The sequence below is a fragment of the Oncorhynchus tshawytscha genome, linkage group LG18 (genome assembly GCF_018296145.1).
Source record: "Oncorhynchus tshawytscha isolate Ot180627B linkage group LG18, Otsh_v2.0, whole genome shotgun sequence".
Taxonomy (NCBI): domain Eukaryota; kingdom Metazoa; phylum Chordata; class Actinopteri; order Salmoniformes; family Salmonidae; genus Oncorhynchus; species Oncorhynchus tshawytscha.
In genome coordinates, this window is record NC_056446.1 from 42649989 (window position 1) to 42666735 (window position 16747).

General features: G+C 42.8%; 1 protein-coding gene across 1 annotated transcript in view; it reads right to left on the bottom strand.

The window, feature by feature from the left end:
* Positions 1-16747, bottom strand: part of LOC112240728 (ensconsin) — an 87565-nt gene that overhangs the window by 53235 nt on the left and 17583 nt on the right. Inside the window, exon 4 of the mRNA XM_042300553.1 lies at positions 3842-4004. The gene's annotated coding sequence lies outside the window, so the exon portion shown is untranslated. The remainder of the gene's footprint in view (positions 1-3841; positions 4005-16747) is intronic.

Consider the following 16747-nt stretch of genomic DNA (forward strand, 5'->3'; position numbering starts at 1 on the left):
ACAGGTTCACAACGACAACAACAGGTTCACAACAACAACAGGTTCACAACGACAACAACAGGTTAACATCGACAACAACAGGTCAACAACGACAGGTTAACAACGACAACAACAGGTTCACAATGACAGGTTAACAACGACAACAACAGGTTAACAACAACAACAACAGGTTAACAACAACAACAGGATAACAATGACAACAACAGGATAACAACGACAACAACAGGTTAACAATGACAACAACAGGATAACAATGACAACAACAGGTTCACAATGACAGGTTAACAACGACAACAACAACAGGTTAACAACGACAACAACAGGTTCACAATGACAGGTTAACAATGACAACAGGTTCACAACGACAACAACAGGTTAACAACGACGACAACAGGATAACAACAACGACAACAGGATAACAACAACAGGTTAACAACGACAACAACAGGTTAACAACGACAACAACAGGTTAACAACGACAGGATAACAACGACGACAACAGGTTAACAACGACAACAACAGGTTAACAACGACAACAACAGGTTAACAACAGGATAACAACAACAGGTTAACAACGACGACAACAGGTTAACAACGACGACAACAACAGGTTAACAACGACAACAACAGGATAACAACGACAACAACAGGATAACAACGGCGACAACAGGTTAACAACGACGACAACAGGTTAACAACGACGACAACAGGTTAACAACGACGACAACAGGTTAACAACGACAACAACAGGTTAACAACGACAACAACAGGATAACAACGACGACAACAGGTTAACAACAACAACAACAGGATAACGACGACAACAGGATAACAACGACGACAACAGGTTAACAACGACAACAGGATAACAACGACGACAACAGGTTAACAACAACAGGATAACAACGACAACAACAGGATAACAACGACGACAACAGGTTAACAACAACAACAGGTTAACAACGACAACAACAGGTTAACAACGACAACAACAACAACAACAGGTTAACACCGACAACAACAGGATAACAATGACAACAACAGGTTCACAATGACAGGTTAACAATGACAACAACAGGTTAACAACAACAGGTTAACAACGACAACAACAGGATAACAATGACAACAACAGGTTCACAAAAACTACAGGTTCACAACGACAACAACAGGTTAACAACGACAGGTTAACAACGACAACAACAGGTTAACAACGACAACAGGTTCACAACGACAACAACAGGTTAACAACGACGACAACAGGATAACAACGACAACAACAGGTTAACAACGACAACAACAGGTTAACAACGACAACAGGTTCACAACGACAACAACAGGTTAACAACGACGACAACAGGATAACAACGACAACAACAGGTTAACAACGACAACGACAGGATAACAACAACAACAGGTTAACAACGACAACAACAGGATAACAACAACAACAACAGGTTCACAACGACAACAACAGGATAACAACAACAACAACAGGTTCACAACGACAACAACAGGTTCACAACGACAACAACAGGATAACAATGACGACAACAGGATAACAACAACAGGTTCACAATGACAACAACAGGTTCACAACAACAACAACAGGTTAACAACGACAACAGGTTAACAACGACAACAACAGGTTAACAACGACAACAGGTTAACAACGACAACAGGTTAACAACGACAACACCAGGTCACCAACAACAGGTTAACAACGACAACAACAGGTTCACAATGACAGGTTAACAACGACAACAACAGGTTAACAACAACAACAACAGGTTAACAACAACAACAGGATAACAATGACAACAACAGGTTAACAACGACAACAACAGGATAACAACAACAACAACAGGATAACAACGACAACAACAGGATAACAACAGGATAACAATGACAACAACAGGATAACAATGACAACAACAGGTTCACAATGACAGGTTAACAACGACAACAACAACAGGTTAACAACGACAACAACAGGTTCACAATGACAGGTTAACAATGACAACAGGTTCACAATGACAACAACAGGTTAACAACGACAACAACGACAACAACAGGTTAACAACGACAGGATAACAACGACGACAACAGGTTAACAAGGACAACAACAGGTTAACAACGACAACAACAGGTTAACAACAACAACAGGTTAACAACAACAGGTTAACAACGACAACAACAGGTTAACAACGGCAACAACAGGATAACAACAACAGGTTAACATCGACAACAACAGGATAACAACAACAACAACAACAGGTTAACAACAACAACAACAGGTTAACAATGACAACAACAGGTTAACATCGACAACAACAGGTTAACATCGACAACAACAGGTTAACAACGACAACAACAGGTTAACAATGACAACAACAGGTTAACATCGACAACAACAGGATAACAACAACAACAGGTTAACAACAACAACAACAGGTTAACAATGACAACAACAGGTTAACATCGACAACAACAGGTTAACAACGACAACAACAGGTTAACAACAACAACAACAGGTTAACAACGACAACAACAGGTTAACAACGACAACAACAGGTTAACAACGACAACAACAGGTTAACAACGACAACAACAGGTTAACAACGACAACAACAGGTTAACAACGACAACAACAGGTTAACATCGACAACAACAGGTTAACAACGACAACAACAGGTTAACAATGACAACAACAGGTTAACAATGACAACAACAGGTTAACAATGACAACAACAGGTTAACAATGACAACAACAGGTTAACAACGACAACAACAGGTTAACAACGACAACAGGTTAACAACGACAACAACAGGTTAACAACAACAACAACAGGTTAACAACGACAACAACAGGTTAACAACGTCAACCAGAATGCTGCATGACATTTCAAACGGTTTGTCACCTTCAGATTGTGGCCCTTGTTGTTGTGATAGTGTGTGTATATAGAGTGTGTACAGTGTGTGTATAGTGTGTGTACAGTGTGTGTGTGTGTGTATAGTGTGTAGTGTGTGTAGTGTGTATGGTGTGAAGTGTGTGTAGTGTGTGTAGTGTGTATAGTGTGTGTAGTGTGTATAGTGTGTGTAGTGTGTATAGTGTGTGTAGTGTGTATAGTGTGTGTAGTGTGTACAATGTGTGTGTGTATAGTGTGTGTGTATACAGTGTATGTAGTGTGTGTGTGTGTGTGTGTGTATAGAGTGTGTGTAGTGTGTATAGTGTGTGTAGTGCGTATAGTGTGTGTAGTGTGTGCAGTGTGTATAGAGTGTGTGTAGTGTGTATAGTGTGTGTAGTGTGTATAGTGTGTGTAGTGTGTGTAGTGTGTATAGTGTGTATAGTGTGTGTAGTGTGTATAGTGTGTATAGTGTGTAGTGTGTAGAGTGTGTAGTGTGTATAGTGTGAAGTGTGTTAGTGTGTATAGTGTGTAGTGTGTAGAGTGTGTAGTGTGTAGTGTGTATAGTGTGAAGTGTGTGTAGTGTGTAGTGTGTAGAGTGTGTAGTGTGTGTGTGTATAGAGTGTGTGTAGTGTGTATAGTGTGTGTAGTGTGTATAGTGTGTGTAGTGTGTGTACAGTGTGTGTGTGTATAGTGTGTGTAGTGTGTATAGAGTGTGTAGTGTGTGTAGTGTGTGTAGTGTGTATAGTGTGTGTAGTGTGTATAGTGTGTGTAGTGTGTATAGTGTGTGTAGTGTGTATAGAGTGTGTGTAGTGTGTACAATGTGTGTGTGTATACAGTGTATGTAGTGTGTGTGTGTGTATATAGTGTGTGTGTGTATAGAGTGTGTGTAGTGTGTATACAGTGTGTGTATACAGTGTGTGTAGTGTGTTCCTCACCTTCTCCTCCTCCAGGTTCTGTCTTCTCTTCTCCTCCACAGCAGATCGTCTCCTGTCCTCCTTCCTTCTCTGTTCCTCCACCTTCCTCCTCCTCTCCTCCAGGTGTTTCTCATAGTAGTGTCTGGCCCTCTCCTCCCTCTCCTGCCACGCAGCCTCCTGGCAGCTGACACACACACACACACACACACACACACACACACACACACACACACACACACACACACAACTTGGTTTTTCTATCCAGCCGGAGATATACAATGCATTTCCATTCAAAATCCTATTTAACCTAACACCCAAACCCCTAACCTCTAACCCTTAACCTCTAACCCCTAACACCCAAACCCCTAACCTCTAACCCTTAACCTCTAACCCTTAACCCCTAACCCTTAACCTCTAACCCTTAACACCTAACCTCTAACTCCTAACCTCTAACCCCTAACCTCTAACCCCTAACCTCTAACCCTAACCTCTAACCCCTAACCTCTAACCCCTAACCTCTAACCTCTAACCCCTAACCTCTAACCCCTAACCTCTAACCCCTAACCTCTAACCCCTAACCTCTAACCCCTAACCTCTAACCCCTAACCTCTAACCCTAACCTCTAACCCCTAACCTCTAACCCCTAACCTCTAACCCCTAACCTCTAACCCTAACCTCTAACCCCTAACCTCTAACCCCTAACCTCTAACCCTTAACCCTAAGATTAAAATAGCCTTTGTCCTCATGGGGACATGGGAAATGTCCCACAAGGGAGAACTTTCCTTTTACTCTCCTTGGGGATGTTTGGTCAAGGATAGAAGAACCTCCCACACACACAGAGTAAGACTTGCTTTTAGGGTTTCCAGATTACAATGAAATATATCCTCCTCTAGAACGCTGATTGGCCAGCTCATCCCCCTCTAGACCGCTGATTGGCCAGCTCATCCCCCTCTAGACCGCTGATTGGCCAGCTCATCCACCTCTAGACCGCTGATTGGCCAGCTCATCCTCCTCTAGACAGCTGATTGGCCAGCTCATCCCCCTCTAGACCGCTGATTGGCCAGCTCATCCACCTCTAGACCGCTGATTGGCCAGCTCATCCTCCTCTAGACAGCTGATTGGCCAGCTCATCCTCCTCTAGACCGCTGATTGGCCAGCTCATCCTCCTCTAGACCGCTGATTGGCCAGCTCATCCTCCTCTAGACCACTGATTGGCCAGCTCATCCTCCTCTAGACCACTGATTGGCCAGCTCATCCTCCTCTAGACCGCTGATTGGCCAGCTCATCCTCCTCTAGACCGCTGATTGGCCAGCTCATCCTCCTCTAGACCGCTGATTGGCCAGCTCATCCTCCTCTAGACCGCTGATTGGCCAGCTCATCCTCCTCTAGACCGCTGATTGGCCAGCTCATCCACCTCTAGACCGCTGATTGGCCAGCTCATCCTCCTCTAGACCACTGATTGGCCAGCTCATCCTCCTCTAGACCACTGATTGGCCAGCTCATCCTCCTCTAGACCACTGATTGGCCAGCTCATCCTCCTCTAGACCGCTGATTGGCCAGCTCATCCTCCTCTAGACCGCTGATTGGCCAGCTCATCCTCCTCTAGACCGCTGATTGGCCAGCTCATCCTCCTCTAGACCGCTGATTGGCCAGCTCATCCACCTCTAGACCGCTGATTGGCCAGCTCATCCTCCTCTAGACAGCTGATTGGCCAGCTCATCCTCCTCTAGACAGCTGATTGGCCAGCTCATCCCCCCTCTAGACCGCTGATTGGCCAGCTCATCCACCTCTAGACCGCTGATTGGCCAGCTCATCCTCCTCTAGACATCTGATTGGCCAGCTCATCCTCCTCTAGACCGCTGATTGGCCAGCTCATCCTCCTCTAGACCACTGATTGGCCAGCTCATCCTCCTCTAGACATCTGATTGGCCAGCTCATTCTCCTCTAGACCACTGATTGGCCAGCTCATCCTCCTCTAGACCACTGATTGGCCAGCTCATCCTCCTCTAGACCACTGATTGGCCAGCTCATCCTCCTCTAGACCACTGATTGGCCAGCTCATCCTCCTCTAGACCGCTGATTGGCCAGCTCATCCTCCTCTAGACCGCTGATTGGCCAGCTCATCCTCCTCTAGACCGCTGATTGGCCAGCTCATCCACCTCTAGACCGCTGATTGGCCAGCTCATCCTCCTCTAGACCGCTGATTGGCCAGCTCATCCACCTCTAGACCGCTGATTGGCCAGCTCATCCTCCTCTAGACAGCTGATTGGCCAGCTCATCCCCCTCTAGACCGCTGATTGGCCAGCTCATCCACCTCTAGACCGCTGATTGGCCAGCTCATCCTCCTCTAGACAGCTGATTGGCCAGCTCATCCTCCTCTAGACCGCTGATTGGCCAGCTCATCCTCCTCTAGACAGCTGATTGGCCAGCTCATCCTCCTCTAGACCGCTGATTGGCCAGCTCATCCTCCTCTAGACCGCTGATTGGCCAGCTCATCCTCCTCTAGACCGCTGATTGGCCAGCTCATCCTCCTCTAGACCACTGATTGGCCAGCTCATCCTCCTCTAGACCGCTGATTGGCCAGCTCATCCTCCTCTAGACCGCTGATTGGCCAGCTCATCCTCCTCTAGACCGCTGATTGGCCAGCTCATCCTCCTCTAGACCGCTGATTGGCCAGCTCATCATCCTCTAGACCGCTGATTGGCCAGCTCATCCTCCTCTAGACCGCTGATTGGCCAGCTCATCCTCCTCTAGACAGCTGATTGGCCAGCTCATCCTCCTCTAGACAGCTGATTGGCCAGCTCATCCCCCTCTAGACCGCTGATTGGCCAGCTCATCCACCTCTAGACCGCTGATTGGCCAGCTCATCCTCCTCTAGACATCTGATTGGCCAGCTCATCCTCCTCTAGACATCTGATTGGCCAGCTCATCCTCCTCTAGACCGCTGATTGGCCAGCTCATCCTCCTCTAGACCGCTGATTGGCCAGCTCATCCTCCTCTAGACCGCTGATTGGCCAGCTCATCCTCCTCTAGACATCTGATTGGCCAGCTCATTCTCCTCTAGACCACTGATTGGCCAGCTCATCCTCCTCTAGACCACTGATTGGCCAGCTCATCCTCCTCTAGACCACTGATTGGCCAGCTCATCCTCCTCTAGACCACTGATTGGCCAGCTCATCCTCCTCTAGACAGCTGATTGGCCAGCTCATCCTCCTCTAGACAGCTGATTGGCCAGCTCATCCCCCTCTAGACCGCTGATTGGCCAGCTCATCCACCTCTAGACCACTGATTGGCCAGCTCATCCCCCTCTAGACATCTGATTGGCCAGCTCATCCCCCTCTAGACATCTGATTGGCCAGCTCATCCTCCTCTAGACCGCTGATTGGCCAGCTCATCCTCCTCTAGACATCTGATTGGCCAGCTCATCCTCCTCTAGACCACTGATTGGCCAGCTCATCCTCCTCTAGACATCTGATTGGCCAGCTCATCCTCCTAAGGTTTATTACATCATATTTATGAAACGGTCTGTTTGATAAGTTGGAGAGAGTTTTTGAAGTGTTTTATCTCCAATTGATGCATTGGCCACAAATACGAATTAGATTATCAATGTCACCTGCACTAGTACAGTGAAAACCCTGTCTTGCTCTTCCCAACAATGCAGTCATTAATATCAGAAGAACTAGAAAGTAGAAAACAAAAACACCCGAAATACAATTAACACAAGAAAGCAAGCTATATACAGGGTCAGTAGTTACATACAGGGTCAGTAGTTATATACAGGGTCAGTAGTTATATACAGGGTCAGTAGTTATATACAGGGTCAGTAGTTATATACAGGGTCAGTAGCTATATACAGGGTCAGTAGTTATATACAGGGTCAGTAGTTATATACAGGGACAGTTCCAGGGTCAGTAGTATATACAGGGTCAGTAGTTATATACAGGGTCAGTAGTTATATACAGGGTCAGTAGTTATATACAGGGTCAGTAGTTATATAGAGGGTCAGTAGTTATATACAGGGTCAGTAGCTATATACAGGGTCAGTAGTTATATACAGGGTCAGTAGTTATATACAGGGTCAGTAGTTATATACAGGGTCAGTAGTTATATACAGGGTCAGTAGCTATATACAGGGTCAGTAGTTATATACAGGGTCAGTAGCTATATACAGGGTCAGTAGCTATATACAGGGTCAGTAGTTATATACAGGGTCAGTAGTTATATACAGGGTCAGTAGTTATATACAGGGTCAGTAGCTATATACAGGGTCAGTAGTTATATACAGGGTCAGTAGCTATATACAGGGTCAGTAGCTATATACAGGGTCAGTAGCTATATACAGGGTCAGTAGTTATATACAGGGTCAGTAGTTATATACAGGGTCAGTAGTTATATACAGGGTCAGTAGTTATATACAGGGTCAGTAGTTATATACAGGGTCAGTAGGGTCAGTAGTTATATACAGGGTCAGTAGTTATATACAGGGTCAGTAGTTATATACAGGGTCAGTAGCTATATACAGGGTCAGTAGTTATATACAGGGTCAGTAGTTATATACAGGGTCAGTAGCTATATACAGGGTCAGTAGTTATATACAGGGTCAGTAGTACAGGGTCAGTATATACAGGGTCAGTAGCTATATACAGGGTCAGTAGTTATATTCAGGGACAGTAGCTATATACAGGGTCAGTAGTTATATACAGGGTCAGTAGCTATATACAGGGTCAGTAGCTATATACAGGGTCAGTAGCTATATACAGGGTCAGTAACTATATACAGGGACAGTAGCTATATACAGGGTCAGTAGCTATATACAGGGTCAGTAGTTATATACAGGGTCAGTAGCTATATACAGGGTCAGTAACTATATACAGGGTCAGTAGTTATATACAGGGTCAGTAGTTATATACAGGGACAGTTCCAGGGTCAGTAGTTATATACAGGGTCAGTAGTTATATACAGGGTCAGTAGTTATATACAGGGTCAGTAGTTATATACAGGGTCAGTAGTTATATACAGGGTCAGTAGTTATATACAGGGTCAGTAGTTATATACAGGGTCAGTAGTTATATACAGGGTCAGTAGCTATATACAGGGTCAGTAGTTATATACAGGGTCAGTAGCTATATACAGGGTCAGTAGCTATATACAGGGTCAGTAGCTATATACAGGGTCAGTAGTTATATACAGGGTCAGTAGTTATATACAGGGTCAGTAGCTATATACAGGGTCAGTAGTTATATACAGGGTCAGTAGCTATATACAGGGTCAGTAGTTATATACAGGGTCAGTAGCTATATACAGGGTCAGTAGTTATATACAGGGTCAGAAGTTATATACAGGGTCAGTAGCTATATACAGGGTCAGTAGTTATATACAGGGTCAGTAGCTATATACAGGGTCAGTAGCTATATACAGGGTCAGTAGCTATATACAGGGTCAGTAGTTATATACAGGGTCAGTAGCTATATACAGGGTCAGAAGCTATATACAGGGTCATTCGCTATATACAGAGTCAGTAGTTATATACAGGGTCAGTAGCTATATACAGGGTCAGTAGTTATATAAAGGGGCAGTAGCTATATAAAGGGTCAGTAGCTATATACACGGTCAGTAGATCTATATACAGGGTCAGTAGTTATATACAGGGTCAGTAGCTATATACAGGGTCAGTAGCTATATACAGGGTCAGTAGCTATATACAGGGTCAGTAGCTATATACAGGGTCAGTAGTTATATACAGGGTCAGTAGCTATATACAGGGTCAGTAGCTATATACAGGGTCAGTAGCTATATACAGGGTAAGTAGTTATATACAGGGTCAGTAGCTATATACAGGGTCAGTAGTTATATACAGGGTCAGTAGCTATATACAGGGTCAGTAGTTATATACAGGGTCAGTAGCTATATACAGGGTCAGTTCCAGGGTCAGTAGTTATATACAGGGTCAGTAGTTATATACAGGGTCAGTAGTTATATACAGGGTCAGTTCCAGGGTCAGTAGTTATATACAGGGTCAGTAGTTATATACAGGGTCAGTAGTTATATACAGGGTCAGTAGCTATATACAGGGTCAGTAGCTATATACAGGGTCAGTAGTTATATACAGGGTCAGTAGTTATATACAGGGTCAGTAGTTATATACAGGGTCAGTAGTTATATACAGGGTCAGTAGTTATATACAGGGTCAGTAGTTATATACAGGGTCAGTAGTTATATACAGGGACAGTAGTTATATACAGGGTCAGTTCCAGGGTCAGTAGTTATATACAGGGTCAGTAGTTATATACAGGGTCAGTAGCTATATACAGGGTCAGTAGCTATATACAGGGTCAGTAGTTATATACAGGGTCAGTAGTTATATACAGGGTCAGTAGTTATATACAGGGCCAGTAGTTATATACAGGGTCAGTAGTTATATACAGGAGGGTCAGTAGTTATATACAGGGTCAGTAGTTATATACAGGGTCAGTTCCAGGGTCAGTAGTTATATACAGGGTCAGTAGTTATATACAGGGTCAGTAGTTATATACAGGGTCAGTAGTTATATACAGGGTCAGTAGTTATATACAGGGTCAGTTACAGGGTCAGTAGTTATATACAGGGTCAGTAGTTATATACAGGGTCAGTAGTTATATACAGGGTCAGTAGTTATATACAGGGTCAGTAGTTATTTACAGGGTCAGTAGTTATATACAGGGTCAGTAGTTATATACAGGGTCAGTAGTTATATACAGGGTCAAAAGTTATATACAGGGTCAGTAACTATATACAGGGTCAGTTCCAGGGTCAGTAGTTATATACAGGGTCAGTAGTTATTTACAGGGTCAGAAGTTATATACAGGGTCAGTAGCTATATACAGGGTCAGTTACAGGGTCAGTAGTTATATACAGGGTCAGTAGTTATATACAGGGTCAGTAGCTATATACAGGGTCAGTAGTTATATACAGGGTCAGTAGTTATATACAGGGTCAGTAGTTATATACAGGGTCAGTAGTTATATACAGGGTCAGTAGCTATATACAGGGTCAGTAGCTATATACAGGGACAGTAGCTATATACAGGGACAGTTCCAGGGTCAGTAGTTATATACAGGGCCAGTAGCTATATACAGGGTCAGTAGTTATATACAGGGTCAGTAGTTATATACAGGGCCAGTAGCTATATACAGGGTCAGTAGCTATATACAGGGTCAGTAGTTATATACAGGGTCAGTAGTTATATACAGGGTCAGTAGCTATATACAGGGTCAGTAGTTATATACAGGGTCAGTAGTTATATACAGGGTCAGTGGTTATATACAGGGTCAGTAGTTATATACAGGGTCAGTAGTTATATACAGGGTCAGTAGCTATATACAGGGTCAGTAGTTATATACAGGGTCAGTAGCTATATACAGGGTCAGTAGTTATATACAGGGTCAGTAGCTATATACAGGGTCAGTAGTTATATACAGGGTCAGTAGTTATATACAGGGTCAGTAGTTATATACAGGGTCAGTAGTTATATACAGGGTCAGTAGCTATATACAGGGTCAGTAGTTATATACAGGGTCAGTAGTTATATACAGGGTCAGTAGCTATATACAGGGTCAGTAGTTATATACAGGGTCAGTAGTTATATACAGGGTCAGTAGCTATATACAGGGTCAGTAGTTATATACAGGGTCAGTAGCTATATACAGGGTCAGTAGTTATATACAGGGTCAGTAGCTATATACAGGGTCAGTAGTTATATACAGGGTCAGTAGTTATATACAGGGTCAGTAGCTATATACAGGGTCAGTTCCAGGGTCAGTAGTTATATACAGGGTCAGTAGTTATATACAGGGTCAGTAGCAATATACAGGGACAGTTCCAGGGACAGTAGTTATATACAGGGTCAGTAGTTATATACAGGGTCAGTAGCAATATACAGGGTCAGTAGCTATATACAGGGTCAGTAGCTATATACAGGGACAGTAGTTATATACAGGGACAGTAGCTATATACAGGGACAGTAGCTATATACAGGGACAGTAGTTATATACAGGGTCAGTAGCTATATACAGGGTCAGTAGTTATATACAGGGTCAGTAGTTATATACAGGGTCAGTTCCAGGGTCAGTAGTTATATACAGGGTCAGTAGTTATATACAGGGTCAGTAGCTATATACAGGGTCAGTAGCTATATACAGGGTCAGTAGTTATATACAGGGTCAGTAGTTATATACAGGGTCAGTAGTTATATACAGGGCCAGTAGTTATATACAGGGTCAGTAGTTATATACAGGAGGGTCAGTAGTTATATACAGGGTCAGTAGCTATATACAGGGTCAGTTCCAGGGTCAGTAGTTATATACAGGGTCAGTAGTTATATACAGGGTCAGTAGTTATATACAGGGTCAGAAGTTATATACAGGGTCAGTAACTATATACAGGGTCAGTTCCAGGGTCAGTAGTTATATACAGGGTCAGTAGTTATATACAGGGTCAGTAGTTATATACAGGGACAGTAGCTATATACAGGGTCAGTAGCTATATACAGCATCAGTAGTTATATACAGGGTCATTAGCTATATACAGGATCAGTAGCTATATACAGGGTCAGTAACTATATACAGGGTCAGTAGTTATATACAGGGTCAGTAGTTATATACAGGGTCAGTAGTTATATACAGGGTCAGTAGTTATATACAGGGACAGTTCCAGGGTCAGTAGCTATGTACAGGGTCATTAGTTATATACAGGGTCAGTAGTTATATACAGGGTCAGTAGCTATATACAGGGTCAGTAGTTATATACAGGGTCAGTAGTTATATACAGGGTCAGTAGTTATATACAGGGTCAGTAGTTATATACAGGGTCAGTAGTTATATACAGGGCCAGTAGTTATATACAGGGTCAGTAGTTATATACAGGAGGGTCAGTAGTTATATACAGGGTCAGTAGTTATATACAGGGTCAGTTCCAGGGTCAGTAGTTATATACAGGGTCAGTAGTTATATACAGGGTCAGTAGCTATATACAGGGTCAGTAGCTATATACAGGGTCAGTAGTTATATACAGGGTCAGTAGTTATATACAGGGTCAGTAGTTATATACAGGGCCAGTAGTTATATACAGGGTCAGTAGTTATATACAGGAGGGTCAGTAGTTATATACAGGGTCAGTAGTTATATACAGGGTCAGTAGTTATATACAGGGTCAGTAGTTATATACAGGGTCAGTAGTTATATACAGGGTCAGTAGCTATATACAGGGACAGTAGCTATATACAGGGTCAGTTATATACAGGGTCAGTAGTTATATACAGGGTCAGTAGTTATATACAGGGTCAGTAGCTATATACAGGGTCAGTTATATACAGGGTCAGTAGTTATATACAGGGTCAGTAGTTATATACAGGGTCAGTAGCTATATACAGGGTCAGTAGTTATATACAGGGTCAGTAGTTATATACAGGGTCAGTAGTTATATACAGGGTCAGTAGCTATATACAGGGTCAGTAGCTATATACAGGGTCAGTAGTTATATACAGGGTCAGTAGTTATATACAGGGTCAGTAGTTATATACAGGGACAGTTCCAGGGTCAGTAGTTATATACAGGGTCAGTAGTTATATACAGGGTCAGTAGTTATATACAGGGTCAGTAGTTATATACAGGGTCAGTAGTTATATACAGGGACAGTTCCAGGGTCAGTAGTTATATACAGGGTCAGTAGTTATATACAGGGACAGTTCCAGGGTCAGTAGTTATATACAGGGTCAGTAGTTATATACAGGGTCAGTAGTTATATACAGGGACAGTTCCAGGGTCAGTAGTTATATACAGGGTCAGTAGCTATATACAGGGTCAGTAACTATATACAGGGTCAGTAGTTATATACAGGGTCAGTAGCTATATACAGGGTCAGTAACTATATACAGGGTCAGTTACAGGGTCAGTAGCTATATACAGGGTCAGTAGTTATATACAGGGTCAGTAGCTATATACAGGGTCAGTAGCTATATACAGGGTCAGTAGCTATATACAGGGACAGTAGTTATATACAGGGACAGTAGCTATATACAGGGTCAGTAGCTATATACAGGGTCAGTAGTTATATACAGGGTCAGTAGTTATATACAGGGTCAGTAGTTATATACAGGGTCAGTAGCTATATTCAGGGTCAGTAGTTATATACAGGGTCAGTAGCTATATACAGGGTCAGTAGTTATATACAGGGTCAGTAGCTATATACAGGGTCAGTAACTATATACAGGGTCAGTAGCTATATACAGGGACAGTTCCAGGGTCAGTAGTTATATACAGGGTCAGTAGCTATATACAGGGTCAGTAGTTATATACAGGGTCAGTAGCTATATACAGGGTCAGTAGTTATATACAGGGTCAGTAGTTATATACAGGGTCAGTAACTATATACAGGGTCAGTAGCTATATACAGGGACAGTTCCAGGGTCAGTAGTTATATACAGGGTCAGTAGCTATATACAGGGTCAGTAGTTATATACAGGGTCAGTAGCTATATACAGGGTCAGTAGTTATATACAGGGTCAGTAGTTATATACAGGGTCAGTAGTTATATACAGGGTCAGTAACTATATACAGGGTCAGTAGCTATATACAGGGACAGTTCCAGGGTCAGTAGTTATATACAGGGTCAGTAGCTATATACAGGGTCAGTAGTTATATACAGGGTCAGTAGTTATATACAGGGTCAGTAGCTATATACAGGGTCAGTAGCTATATACAGGGTCAGTAGTTATATACAGGGTCAGTAGTTATATACAGGGACAGTAGCTATATACAGGGTCAGTAGTTATATACAGGGACAGTAGCTATATACAGGGTCAGTAGCTATTTACAGGGACAGTAGCTATATGCAGGGTCAGTAGTTATATACAGGGACAGTAGTTATATACAGGGTCAGTAGTTATATACAGGGTCAGTAGTTATATACAGGGTCAGTAGTTATATACAGGGTCAGTAGCTATATACAGGGTCAGTAGTTATATACAGGGTCAGTAGCTATATACAGGGTCAGTAGTTATATACAGGGTCAGTAGCTATATACAGGGTCAGTAGTTATATACAGGGTCAGTAGCTATATACAGGGTCAGTAACTATATACAGGGTCAGTAGCTATATACAGGGACAGTTCCAGGGTCAGTAGTTATATACAGGGTCAGTAGCTATATACAGGGTCAGTAGTTATATACAGGGTCAGTAGCTATATACAGGGTCAGTAGTTATATACAGGGTCAGTAGTTATATACAGGGTCAGTAGCTATATACAGGGTCAGTAGCTATATACAGGGACAGTTCCAGGGTCAGTAGTTATATACAGGGCCAGTAGCTATATACAGGGTCAGTAGTTATATACAGGGTCAGTAGTTATATACAGGGTCAGTAGTTATATACAGGGTCAGTAGTTATATACAGGGTCAGTAGTTATATACAGGGTCAGTAGCTATATACAGGGTCAGTAGCTATATACAGGGTCAGTAGTTATATACAGGGACAGTAGTTATATACAGGGACAGTAGCTATATACAGGGTCAGTAGTTATATACAGGGTCAGTAGTTATATACAGGGTCAGTAGTTATATACAGGGTCAGTAGCTATATACAGGGTCAGTAGTTATATACAGGGTCAGTAGCTATATACAGGGTCAGTAGTTATATACAGGGTCAGTAGCTATATACAGGGTCAGTAACTATATACAGGGTCAGTAGCTATATACAGGGACAGTTCCAGGGTCAGTAGTTATATACAGGGTCCGTAGCTATATACAGGGTCAGTAGTTATATACAGGGTCAGTAGCTATATACAGGGTCAGTAGTTATATACAGGGTCAGTAGTTATATACAGGGTCAGTAGCTATATACAGGGTCAGTAGCTATATACAGGGTCAGTAGTTATATACAGGGCCAGTAGCTATATACAGGGTCAGTAGTTATATACAGGGTCAGTAGTTATATACAGGGTCAGTGGTTATATACAGGGTCAGTAGTTATATACAGGGTCAGTAGCTATATACAGGGACAGTAGCTATATACAGGGACAGTTCCAGGGTCAGTAGTTATATACAGGGCCAGTAGCTATATACAGGGTCAGTAGTTATATACAGGGTCAGTAGTTATATACAGGGTCAGTAGTTATATACAGGGTCAGTAGCTATATACAGGGTCAGTAGTTATATACAGGGTCAGTAGTTATATACAGGGTCAGTAGCTATATACAGGGTCAGTAGTTATATACAGGGTCAGTAGCTATATACAGGGTCAGTAGCTATATACAGGGTCAGTAGTTATATACAGGGTCAGTAGTTATATACAGGGTCAGTAGCTATATACAGGGTCAGTAACTATATACAGGGTCAGTTCCAGGGTCAGTAGTTATATACAGGGACAGTTCCAGGGTCAGTAGTTATATACAGGGTCAGTAGTTATATACAGGGTCAGTAGCTATATACAGGGACAGTAGCTATATGCAGGGTCAGTAGCTATATACAGGGTCAGTAGTTATATACAGGGTCAGTTCCAGGGTCAGTAGTTGTATACAGGGTCAGTAGCTATATACAGGGTCAGTAGCTATATACAGGGTCAGTAGTTATATACAGGGTCAGTTCCAGGGTCAGTAGTTGTATACAGGGTCAGTAGCTATATACAGGGTCAGTAGCTATATACAGGGTCAGTAGTTATATACAGGGTCAGTTCCGGGGTCAGTAGTTATATACAGGGTCAGTTCCAGGGTCAGTAGCTATATACAGGGTCAGTAGCTATATACAGGGTCAGTAGCTATATACAGGGTCAGTAGCTATATACAGGGTCAGTAGTTATATACAGGGTCAGTAGTTATATACAGGGACAGTAGCTATATACAGGGTCAGTAGTTATATACAGGGTCAGTAGCTATATACAGGGTCAGTTCCAGGGTCAG